Source organism: Apus apus, chromosome 7 (assembly GCF_020740795.1).
Source record: "Apus apus isolate bApuApu2 chromosome 7, bApuApu2.pri.cur, whole genome shotgun sequence".
Taxonomy (NCBI): domain Eukaryota; kingdom Metazoa; phylum Chordata; class Aves; order Apodiformes; family Apodidae; genus Apus; species Apus apus.
The window spans coordinates 31,884,932-31,896,382 of NC_067288.1; the positions used below are offsets into that span (position 1 = coordinate 31,884,932).

Sequence of the window (11,451 nt, forward strand, 5' to 3'; positions counted from 1 at the left end):
TTGTGCGGGCAGCGCGGGGCTCTGACGCCCCTGTGGGACCGCGGGGCGGGCAGGGCTGGGGCCGGAGCGCTTCGGGGGCGGCGGCATCACGACCCTGCGCGCTGCACCTTTTCCACTTCAGCCTGTGCCACCGAGGGGAGAAAGAGCCTTGTGGAGCAGCCTGACCTGCTGTGTCAGCTGCATTGGACCACAGGACAGTTGCTCGTTGCTGTTCTGAGCCCTTGGAAAGCACCAGGTGTACAGGGATGCCTGTGCTTCATACTTTTGTTTTGGTTGGACAAACAGCTTTTCTGAATATTCCCTCACTTTGATTGGAAAATTCCCAGCCCTCCCTGCTGAAATAGCCTGACAGATCAGAGTGGCCCATTCAATGTACACAAAAGTGCCCTAGTTAGGTCTAAAACTTGAAATAGCAGGAATAAATAATTACATTAATTTCTTGGAGATGTAAATTGAAACTAAGCCAATTAGGCAAGAATAAAAACGGCACAAAGGAGGGAGGTATTTGATTTCCTTTACTTTCTGTGCCTAGTATGCACATGTACCAGATCAAAGATAAAAGACTAATTTCTACCCGGCAGGCTGATCTGGACAGGTGGTGCTGTACTGTCTGAAAGACTGTGCCAGTGAAACAGCTGGTCATTATTTGGCAGATCTTTCTTCTTCACAGTGACATCCTCAGAGTGATCTGATGAGGCAAGGCTAAATTGTGTCTGTTGCCTGTTAAAAACATGTCCCGGGAAGGAAAACTGCAGCAGGTATCTCTGTAAGTATCATTCAGTCCTAAATTCCAGGCTATATATATATATATATTTTTTTTAATTATTATTTTTTTTTTAACCAGAACTCCCGGTCCATCATTAGCATCTCAACGGATGGATTCCTGGAAGCTGCCTGCATTATCGACAGTATCAGACTCGTAACTGTCCCATACATGGTCTTGCCCCAAACCCAAGAAGTTTACTGCACAGCCTAATTTATCAGGAAAACACATAAGTTGACTTGCAGCCTGAGTGCACAACAGGGGGGGTTGTTCTGAGAGGCCTGAAAGAATTCGGGCAAGGTGTGGCTGTCTCACTACTAAAAAATACCTTTGTTTTACTTCTAGGAGAGAAATCTCAACATAGAATCACAAGTAGGTGATAAGGGCAGCAAGAGCCGTGGCTCTTTTTTTGAGGACAGCCCAACAATGCTCTCAGAAATTACAGATGCAGGAGCCCCTGGCAAATGGTTTAAATGACAAAGAGGATACATCAAGAAATCTTCAACTGTTCTTTTCTTTCTTAGAAGGACTAACAGCTCTCCAAGTATTTCAAGTCCTTTTGCTCAGATCAGTAAGGCCCGCAGGGAGAACCTATTGAGGCTGCTGGGTTCTTCAGTGTCCTAAACCGGGAGCGTAAACACTGCAGAAATCTGCACTTCCAGTGTTCCCTTTTTCAGGGACAGAGAAAAGGACATGTCTGGTCATCAGTGCATGAGGTGAACAGCTGGACCCTCTGGTTCCAGTCACCAACAGCCAGTTGTGTTTTCTCCTCACTTGTGGAAACTAAAAAAGTGAAACCAAGCTGGGTTTTTGTTGTGGTGGTGGTGTTAATTTGGTTTATTGAATTTTTTGTTCGTTTGTGGTTTTTTTAATGCACATCAGCTATGGCTCACTCTGATGATCTTTAGTTGGCAAAGTTTTCACTGAAGTCCATAAAAAGTCAAATAATAGAAGGAAGTCTCCAAATACAGATCCATTGCCTTACTCCAGGGAGGTTCTTTTCCTGTTTTGCAGAAATGTTTTCCTATAGATGTTCCTGACCTGTCTTGGGGGCACTGGACAAGGAGATTGGACCTGTCACATCTCAGGGGTATTTCATTTTACCCGAGCTGATGGCAGATCCTGTGTCCCCGAGTGTTTCACCCAGGACCTACAGAAATCCACTTGTTGCTTCTGGGGGAGGATGGGGGGAACCGGTGGGGAGCCAGGACTTCCATCTGAGCTTTAACCCCCACAGAGCCAGTGCCCAGAGCTGCTGTGATAAAGGAGGTTTGCAAGGCAAAGGTCTGTCCACAGATAACGTCATGTAAATGCTTCCCTTGGCAGTGGAGGGCAATTCCATCAGCAGACACTGACTCCAGAGCACTTGGAACTCTCCTTTCCTCTCCAATATAAAAATCAGAAGGGGGAATCTGTGCTGGAGCAGTTTGGGAAGGAGTGCAGCCCATTGGAAGGAGCCACGCCGGAGCAGTTTGCGAAAGGCTGTATTCCTGGGGAACAGATCCATGCTGGAGAAAGGGAAGAGCACGAACAGGAAGGAGCAGCAGAGGCAAAGTGTTCTGAACTGACCCCCAGCCCCGTTCCCCAGCCCTGTGTGCCACTCAGTGGGGGAGGACATAGAGGGATGGGTAATGATGGAGTGAAGTGGAGCCTGGGAAGCAGGTGGGGGTGGTGGCTTAGATGTGTCTCTTTTAACCATCCCAAATCTATTTGACTTGGCAATCAATTAAGTTGTCACCTGGTATTACTTTGGGTTTTTTTCAGTGCTTGTTCCTGACAGCAAATGCTGATGACGTTCCACCAAGCACGGGATGTGGGGTAGGATCTGCTGGAGGGGTGGCTGGTGCCACCAGGGCCCTGAGCTGTGGCTGCACAAGTGCTGGCAGGAGGCAGCAGGTGCCAGGGGAGGAGGACTTGGCCATGGGCAGTGGCTGCTGCCACACTGCCAGGCCCTGTTGCCAAAACCTCTGCAGGCTCATCACGTTCTGTAACGTGTTTTTTCTCTTGAAACTTTTTTTCTATCCAAATAAAATCACTGATGTTGCCCCCCGGCCTCCTCAGAGATACATACAAGGTCATAGCCGTAGAGGGGAAATAGTCTGTCCCTTGAGCCTTTCTGGGGAAGCAGCAGGTGCAAAAGACATTTTCATGCAACACAGTTAGATTCAGGAGCTTATTTCCAGGATGTTATAGAGGAGTATCAATAGATTCCAAAAGAGACTTAAAGTCATGGACACGTTCCAGCTTGCACTTCAAATGGTCCTTTCTTCTGTCCATACAGCAAGGATGAAATACTTTGATAGTTGTGTGTCATGATCCTAAGCAGGCAGACCTGAAGCCTTTCTGAAGTGTTTAGGTAAGAGCTTCAAATCTAGAGACTTCAGTAGTACACAGAAATCACCCATCCTTACCCAGAGCACCAGAAAAGCATCTGTGAGGGTTTGTCTCAAAGCTTCATCCCATCTGTCTCTGGCAAGGGCTCAAGTTAATGCCTTAACAGAAGTTAAGAAAGTGTGGGAACACAGGCCTCTTCTGAGTACTTTCCCAGCTTCCAACAATTTTTACAGCACAGGGAGCTCCTGAGCCAGGTTTGGTTTAAATAAATGCATTTTATTTAAATGATATAAAATCAATGGTAAAATTAAACCACCTAGACCGATTAGGTGGGCTGCTGTTACACCAGCCTCTGACAGGTGACTTCTCCATCCAAAGGCAACTCCCAGTGAGGGCTGTGAGCACCCAGAGGTGCCTCTGGGTGTAGTGGCTGAACAGCCGGTTTTAGAAACCCTGGTGGTTTCACAACAAACATGTTTATCCCTCTCTACAACTCCTCCATGCACACACGTTTGCAACAAGCAGCAGGCCCTGTTCAGTGCAGGGCAGATCTGGAAAACAGCCAGCTCTGAACTGCCTGATTATTTTCCCGTTTCCCTTTATACACTGCAACTCCAAATAGTGATACAGATTTCTTCACTCTCTAGTGCTTTCATTTCTGAAGATGCCCAGTAACTTGGCAGCTGCTCCCAAAGGGCACAGCAAGGTCCTGCTGCAGGGTTTTCACACTGCTAAGAGGCAGTAAAGGAACCAGAAGTGAACCGTGTTTCCCCTGGTGTCTTGGAAAGGGTGTCACAAACTTACTGACAGTTTCATTCACAATTTATTTAAGAACATGACTCCAGGATGCAAACAGAATCATGATGCCAGTCAGTATCTGGGAGATGACTTGGAGTCAGGCAAGAACTCTTTCGGTGATCTAATTCTTTTTGACCCTTACAGCGATCATCTTCAGAATGTTATGAAACACTGGAACTCTCGAGTTTTTACTCCAGGCTTGGGCTGCCCTCGGCGGGCAGGGGGCTGTGCACTGCAGGCACAGCTGCGGGCAGGGGCGGCTGCCGACACCCGTCCCGCAGGGAAGCGCTGGGAAAAGCAGCTCCCAGAGCACGGAGCGGTGCAGGGGCTGGGTCTGTTCCAGATTGCAGAAGGCACCTGAACGAAATGCAGTTAATTTCAGCTGCCGCTCCCCAGGGGTCGGCACGGCCGGGCCGGGGGTCCCGGCTGCCCCCGCACACCCCGCGGCCGGGGGGCTCCGGGAGGGGCTGCTCGGGGAGAGACCCCCCCCCAGCAGCACAGCCAGACAAACCAGCACCTCCCTGGCGCCATCGGCCCAGCCCGGGGGGGAGAAAACAATGAGCGATCAAACCAACGAGCCCCTCGGGACTTTGGGGCAGCCGGTTCCCGGGCACCGAGCGCTGCAAACGAGCCCTTTGCTGAGGGCTCTGCAAGACCCCGCAGAGCTCCCGGCGCGGGCGTTAAACGGCAGCTCGCGTTTCTCTGCAGCCCGGCTGACATCAGGCTGCACTTTTTGAGGCACTTCGTGAGGATCGTGTACAGGATGGCCAGGTTTTGTTTTGTGCACACTTGATCAAACGTCGCAGAACCTATGAAGCAGGTTCTGACCCTTTTCCTGCTGATGGCAATAAACCTATCAGGAAACCTCGGCGAGCTCTTTTTCTGCAGCTACACTCACCTAATGAGGTAAGCCTGGCGGGGTAAAACAAAAGGCACTGCAGATGCCTAGGTTTATTCTCAGAAATAGGGTGTTGCCTTTGAGCTGAAACCTGCAAACAGGAACGGCTGCGGGGGGCGAGGCTGTGAGAATAGGTGACAAGCGGGGTACGACTGCCTTTGGACCTCAAGTGAAGCGCTGGAGGGTTCTTTCTGCCACCGGATTTTACGGATTGTACTTTGGCGACCCAGACGGGACCGCGCTCCTGCACCTCGAGGGATCCGGGGAATCGCAGCATCTCCAGCCGGCAGCGAGGGATTTTCGGGAAGAATCTCTGACCCCTGAACCGAAGAGCTCGGAGCAAGTTCCCTGGTAAGGCGAAGGTGCTCTTTTGGGGTTTGGTTCGGGGCTCGAGTCCCCTGTTCCGTTTGGGTTCGAACTGTGTGTCACACCGTATGTTACGGCCCCTTTCATTCAGGACGCTTTAAAGCCTTTCCTGTACCCTTGTTTTTAAGCTGATGAAGCACCTGGTGAGGAAATCTGGTTTCAAGCTCTGGATGTCTAACATTGCAGCTGGCGACATAAACTGCTTCAAGAGTCAAAGCCTTTAAATGCAGCGATGACAATTAGGGATTTCAGGTTTTCGTTCAGAAACCCGCGTGCTACTTGCACCCCTTCAAAATCCTTTTCCAAAAAGGTCAAAGCTGATGTTCTAAAAGCACGTGCAGATCAATGTTTGATTCATGCCCTATTCGTGTAACAGCTGTGTTGCCATAGCTAGGAAGATAACATTTTTTGCATAGACATCTGACTGTACATGCCCCGGGCAGCAGCTCTTGCGTGGCTGAGCTGTCTGGAAGGAGGTGATGACAAGGCGGTCCCGCAGCCCCATGCCCAGCCCCGGTCAATCCATGTGGCATTCCCTAGCCATCCCTCCGTATTTTATAAGACTTTGCCAGTAATGGCTGGGGTGTCGTTCAGCCTCTGTTGACAACCTTGTATTTTTTCCTCGTGAGCTCTAATCGTATTTATCACATTTCTAACCACTGTTTGGCAATGATTTCCATTTTTTTGGTGATTATAATCCTAATTGGAGCCAGCCTGAAGCCAGACGGTCCGATTTCCCCCGGCCTGTTAGGGTTAATGTCACATTCCTCTCAGCTCTATTCTTTTTCTGTCTGGAGGGGACAACTTTCAGAAGCAGGTGAGCATTGGCCCGGGACGGATTATCTCACAAACAAATACTACAAAATAATGCAGCGGGTATTGTTTATTTTTTTGGTTTTGTTTTGCTCCCCCCCCCCCCCCTTTCAGAATCAAAGCTATAGGTGAGATCTCTTATCACTGATTTTTCTATCATAAATGAAACATAAATGTATAATCTACAAACTGTCTTGCAGTGTTTGTCACTGCTCCATCATTGTAGCAGATAATTCAGGAGGTGTGGACAAACAGTTACGTGTGTGTTCTAAATGTGGGGAAAGACGGGCAGCTGTTTGTGCGTTACTTCTGCCTCGCTGCGAACCGCGAGTTTCCCTGGCGGGTCGGCAGCATCTCCCTCTGGGCCCTGCAGCTGGGCAGACGTCCCTCCTCATGGTGCAAATAACGAATAAATTAAAAAAAAAGCCGAATAGCGAGTTTCGGAGACAGGGACTGGAACGGCACAAATTCAGAGCCTTGCAGGTTGAACGAATGCAAAAGGGAAGCCAAGTACTGTGAAGGTAGTATTTTACTCGGTGTGTCTTCTTGTGAGGCGCGGGAAAGGACAATAACCAGGGCGCTGCCGATGTGCGTTGCTGTAGCTCCGCAGGGCTGTGGGTTGCGGTGTTTGTGCGTTGGGTGTGTTGGGATGCGGCTCTTAGCGCGGGCGGTTCATTCCTCAGCAGCTCTTTGCTCCCCGGGCTCGCAGCGCGGGGCTGCGGCTGCGGCGCGGCCGGGCGGGAGCGCTTGTGCAGCGGTCTCTGCTGCCCCCTGCTGGCCGGAGGCGGGCGCTGCAGCGCAGGGGCCGCGCATGCGCGGAAGTGGCGTGCCCGGCCCCAAGATGGCGGAGCCTGGCAGGAAAATGGCGCCTGAGGCCTCAGGAGAGCACGACGTGATTGGCTGCCTGCGCTACACGAGCTAAAGGCTGCCCCGTGCGAGCTGATGGGTCGGGGCAGTTCGCTTGACGAAAAGAGTGGGGTTCTGCCGCGATTCGGGCATGTTATTTTATTTGCTTGGGGTTTTTTGGCCTTTTTTTATTTGTTTTTTAATATTTTTTGTTGCGGAGAGACGGCGCATGCGCAATAGGCAAAGCCCTGTACGGCGGAAATGGTCCGCGCATGCGCAACAGCGGTGTACGGCATCGAAAAATTAGCGCATGCGCACTAAAGCTTAAGACAAGAAAAACAAACTGCGCATGCGCAACAGCGGTATCTGCTGCCACCTGCTGGCCGCAGTGCGGTACTGCAACGAAGGAGCGACGCATGCGCAGATGTAGCGTGCCCGGTAAAAAGATGGCGGCGCCCGGCAGAAAAATGGCGCCGCAGACTTCAGAAGCGCAGGACGTGATTGGCTGCCTGCGTTACACGTGATAAAGACTGCCCTTGCGAGCTGATTGGTCATGGCAGTTCACGTGACGAAAAGCGGGGGGGGAGGGGGCTTCTGGCGCGGTTCGCGCATGCGCAGTAGGTTTTTTACGATTTTCCTCGTTTCTTCTTGCTTTTTTCCCGCAGTTTACGCTTTATCGCTCCGGCCCCTCTCCCCGCGCGTGGCTGGGAAGGCCTCGGGGCTGACGCGGTGTCTCGGTGCCTCGCCCTGGGCTCCTCGAGCGTGTCCCCCCCAGCTGGTGCCGCGGTCTCTGGTCCTGGCGCCGGGCGCTGCCGGTCGGTGCTTTTATAGCTTAGTAGAGGTTCTGTTTTGCCTGTTTTTTCATTTGCTTGTGGTTTTTTGGCCTTTTTTAATTCGTTTTTATTTATTTATGTTGTGGACGGAATGCGCATGCGCAGTAGGTGGAGTCCTGTACGGCGGAAATGATCAGCGCATGCGGAATAGCGCTGTACGGCGGCGGTTAAATTGGCGCATGCGCAGTAGGACTTTAATAAAGTGGAAATTACACTGCGCATGCGTAGCAGCGGTCTCTGATGCCACCTGCTGGCCGCAGCCCGGTACTGCAGCAGAGGAGCTACGCATGCGCAGATGTGGCGTGCCCGGCAAAAAGATGGCGGCGCCCGGCAGAAAAATGGCGCCACAGACTTCAGAAGAGCAGGACGTGATTGGCTGCCTGCGTTACACGTGATAAAGACTGCCCCGTGCGAGCTGATTGGTCAGGGCAGTTCACGTGACGAAAAGCGGGGGGGGGCGGCTTCTGGCGTTGTTCGCGCATGCGCAGTGGCTTTTTAACGATTTTCCTCGTTTTTTCTTGTTTTTTCTCGCAGTTTCCGCTTTTTCTCTCCTGCCCCTCTCCCCGCGCGTGGGCGGGAATGCCTCGGGGCTGACGCGGTGCCTTGGTGCCCCGTTCACCCCTCTCCGTCCCGTGTCTGCCTGCGCATGCGTGTCCCTGCCCTCTGGCTGCTCGCCCCGGGCTCCTCGGGCGTGTCCCCGCCCCGCCGGTGCCGGCTCCGCTCGGAGGGCGGGCAGCGCGCGCTGGCAGCCCCGGCGGCTGCACCGCCGCGCGGTCCCTGGTCCTGGCGCCCGGGCGGGACAATGACCCGGGCGCTGCCGCTCGGTGCTTTTGTGGGGACGTTTTGTTGCTGTTTCTCCTCCCGCCCCCCCCGCGCGGAGGTCTCTGCTGCCACCCTGTGTCCAAAGCGCGGTACTGCAGCCGCCGGGGCAGCCCGCGCTTGTGCCGGCGCCGCGGGCGGCACCTGCTGGCGAGAGTCGGGCAGTGCAGCTGCCGGGCTGCGCATGCGCGGCAGCGTCCGGCGAGGCCTCCCCTCGGTGGGCGGGGCCCCGCCCCTCGCCCGGCCCCCGTGGCGCGCGGCCCGAGCCGAGAGACGTGGCGGCGCGTCCCGCCGGGCCCGCGGGGCTGGGCCGGGAGGTCGGTTGTCCCGGGGCGGGGAGAGAGGGTGCGGGGCCGGGCTCGGGGCTGCGGGGCCCAGGGGAGGGTGCCGAGCGGGGGCGGGGGGGGGAACGCAGCGCGGGGAGGCGGCGGGAGCGGCGGGGGGGTGAAAACTGCTTGAGACCCTCGGGGTGCGATTGTTGTTAGAAGCGGCCGAGTTGAGCTTCGGTCTTTGTTGTTTCAGTCTTCACTAACGGGCTTGACACAAGTGCGAGTGATTGGTGGCACGTGAAGGCTGAGGATTCGTTCTGCTGCTGGTGCCTGTTCAGCTGCTGTTTTCCGTTGCCTGAGAAAAGGCGAGGAGAGCTGCGTTCCTGCAGAGGCCACTGCAGAGGTTTGTTTCCCTTTCCTTTATATCGATTCAAAGAAAGTTAAATTTGTCTGTTGTGTATTTGCAAGTTCTTTGCTTTACGGGCACGTGTAGGACGTGTTCCCACTGCTTCCCCAGCACATGCAGGGCAAAGAAGTGTCAATGTGCTCAGTCCATAACTGACCAACTGCAATGTTGTTTGACATAATTTTGGGAGCACCTGACCTTCTTCCATGGGTAGGAAGGGTTGAAACCATAAGAACATGGTCTGCTGTAGTCCCAGGGACACCTGTGTGTCAGAAGGAATACTGTGTAGGAGGTGATCATGCAAGTCCCTTTCACAATTATTAGAGAATTTTAAGAAAAAAAAGTGGAATAACAGAGCAGATTTTTGTGAATGAAAGGTGACAACTCTGAACTGTAACTGAACAAGGATAATGCAACATCAGTGTCAGATATTGCTGTAAGTGTCTTACAAGAGAGTAGGAAAGGCCTCTTTGGATTCTGTATTCAGACACCTGCTGTGTAAGGTATCCATCATAATCTCATCAAACTCATATATATTCTGGTATGAGTAATTTTAAATTATATCAAAATGAACAAGACTTAAAATCAGTCTGTTTCTCCTCAAAATCTGGCTGCATAAAAATTACTTTTCTGTAGCTAGTTGGTAAGAAAAAAGAAGTAGACATTAAAAGTGATAGTTAATTCAGTTGATTTTAAGTTTTCATGCGTTGTACAGTAAGTTTCAAGCATCCATTTCTAGCCACTGATTTCTAGTTTGAGCCTTGTAGATTAAATTTCAACAACAACAAAAAAAACAAGCCCAGAATGCAATAGAAGGTAATATTTATTAGGTGGTTCCTGGACAAGACTGGACATATCAGTGTATTCAAAAGCATGTTCTCTAGGCTTCTTTTTCCTAAAATCTCAGTTTCCTGAATATTCTATTTCCTCATAGCAGTGGCTTTCATCACTAGGCTTTCATCACACCTTCATATGCTGGGCAGAGAAAGTGCTGTAGCTGACCATAGAGTTTAGAGATGCAGTGTGTGATGTTCATCTCTGGCTCCGAGTTCTGTCATTCCAGGTGGTAGCTCACAGGGAGGTATTTTGTGTGTCTCAGCACCCATAGCACAAGGTGCATCACAATAGTCATGGATCTGGATTGCAGGTAGTAAGTAGCTGAGATTTGACTGTAGTTAAAAGGAAAAGTAAAAAGCAAAGCTGTCTTGAAAATGCGACTGATTGTGAACTCTGTCATCGCTGCTACCTCAGGGCTTCACTTGCTTGTGCTTTTGTTAATGTTTTCTGTGCTCTGCTTTATTTCTTCTTTTTGTTAAGGTTTACCTTTATGTGCTGTTTTCCTTTTCCATTAAGAAGACCTGATAGTTGAAAAATCATCTGTCAGTTTTTTCAGTTTCTATTGTCATGTACTGGAGAAAGTGAGGGGAGATATTTTTCCAGGTCTGGTGTGTCAAGTATTGGTTTTGCTCAGTTGTTCACTGGCATCAAGAAGAACCAATCCTGTATTTCCTTACCTTTATCTCATCTCCTTTATGGATTCTATGCTCAAATAGGCCTAAAATTCCATATTAAACCCACGCAGTTTAGACATACTAAATACCAGTTCTCATCTGTGAATCAAGATCAAAATAGCATTTCCAATTGATTGTGACTAAAATCTTAAAATTTCCTCACATGTGTCTGAAGGCTGTGCTGCTTCTGCTCAAGATCTTCTGAAATAATTGTCTAATCTTTATAGAACCTTTGACAAAAATCTGATTTCCAAGACATTATGGGCAAGCGAAAAGGAAGTGGGCTTTTCTACAGGTCTATTTTATCTGGATTGCATGAGTTAATGTCTTTCAAAATTAAGCATAACTATTTGCTTTCAGTTACTGAGATTGTCTACTGCCTCTAGGCTTTGAATCTGGGACCCATCAGAGTTTTCACTCAAATTGCTGTATAGCATAGATAAATTCAGAAAATTAAGCAGGTGCTTAAATGAGGCAAATAAGCAGGCCTAGTAATTGCTCTCTTTGGTTTAAGCCAAAGACTTTTTCATACTTTATGTGCTTCCTCCTGTGAGCCACAATGCAAAGATTTCAAGTGCAAAATTCTGAAATGTAGTAATTCCAGAGTGAAAACCTCAAGACACATGCAAATATTACCACATCTGAGAGAAAATGGAGAGAAATTACAGTTTTCTTTAGAAGCTGCAAATGTTCCAAAAACTCGGGGATGTTTATCACTAAATATTAAACTAGAGTTTTGAATTTACAAATGCAAAAGTTGTTATACATGAGCTATGCCCACTGACTTTTTTTTTT

At 50.3% G+C, this 11,451-nt stretch overlaps 1 long non-coding RNA gene across 1 annotated transcript; it reads left to right on the forward strand.

The window, feature by feature from the left end:
- The first annotated feature begins 1,249 nt into the window (after window positions 1-1,249).
- LOC127387425 (uncharacterized) lies at window positions 1,250-11,229 on the forward strand. The gene is made up of 3 exons (XR_007890121.1): window positions 1,250-5,144; window positions 8,993-9,142; window positions 10,884-11,229. It is a non-coding gene; the product is annotated as an uncharacterized LOC127387425 (long non-coding RNA).
- The last annotated feature ends 222 nt before the right edge of the window (window positions 11,230-11,451 follow it).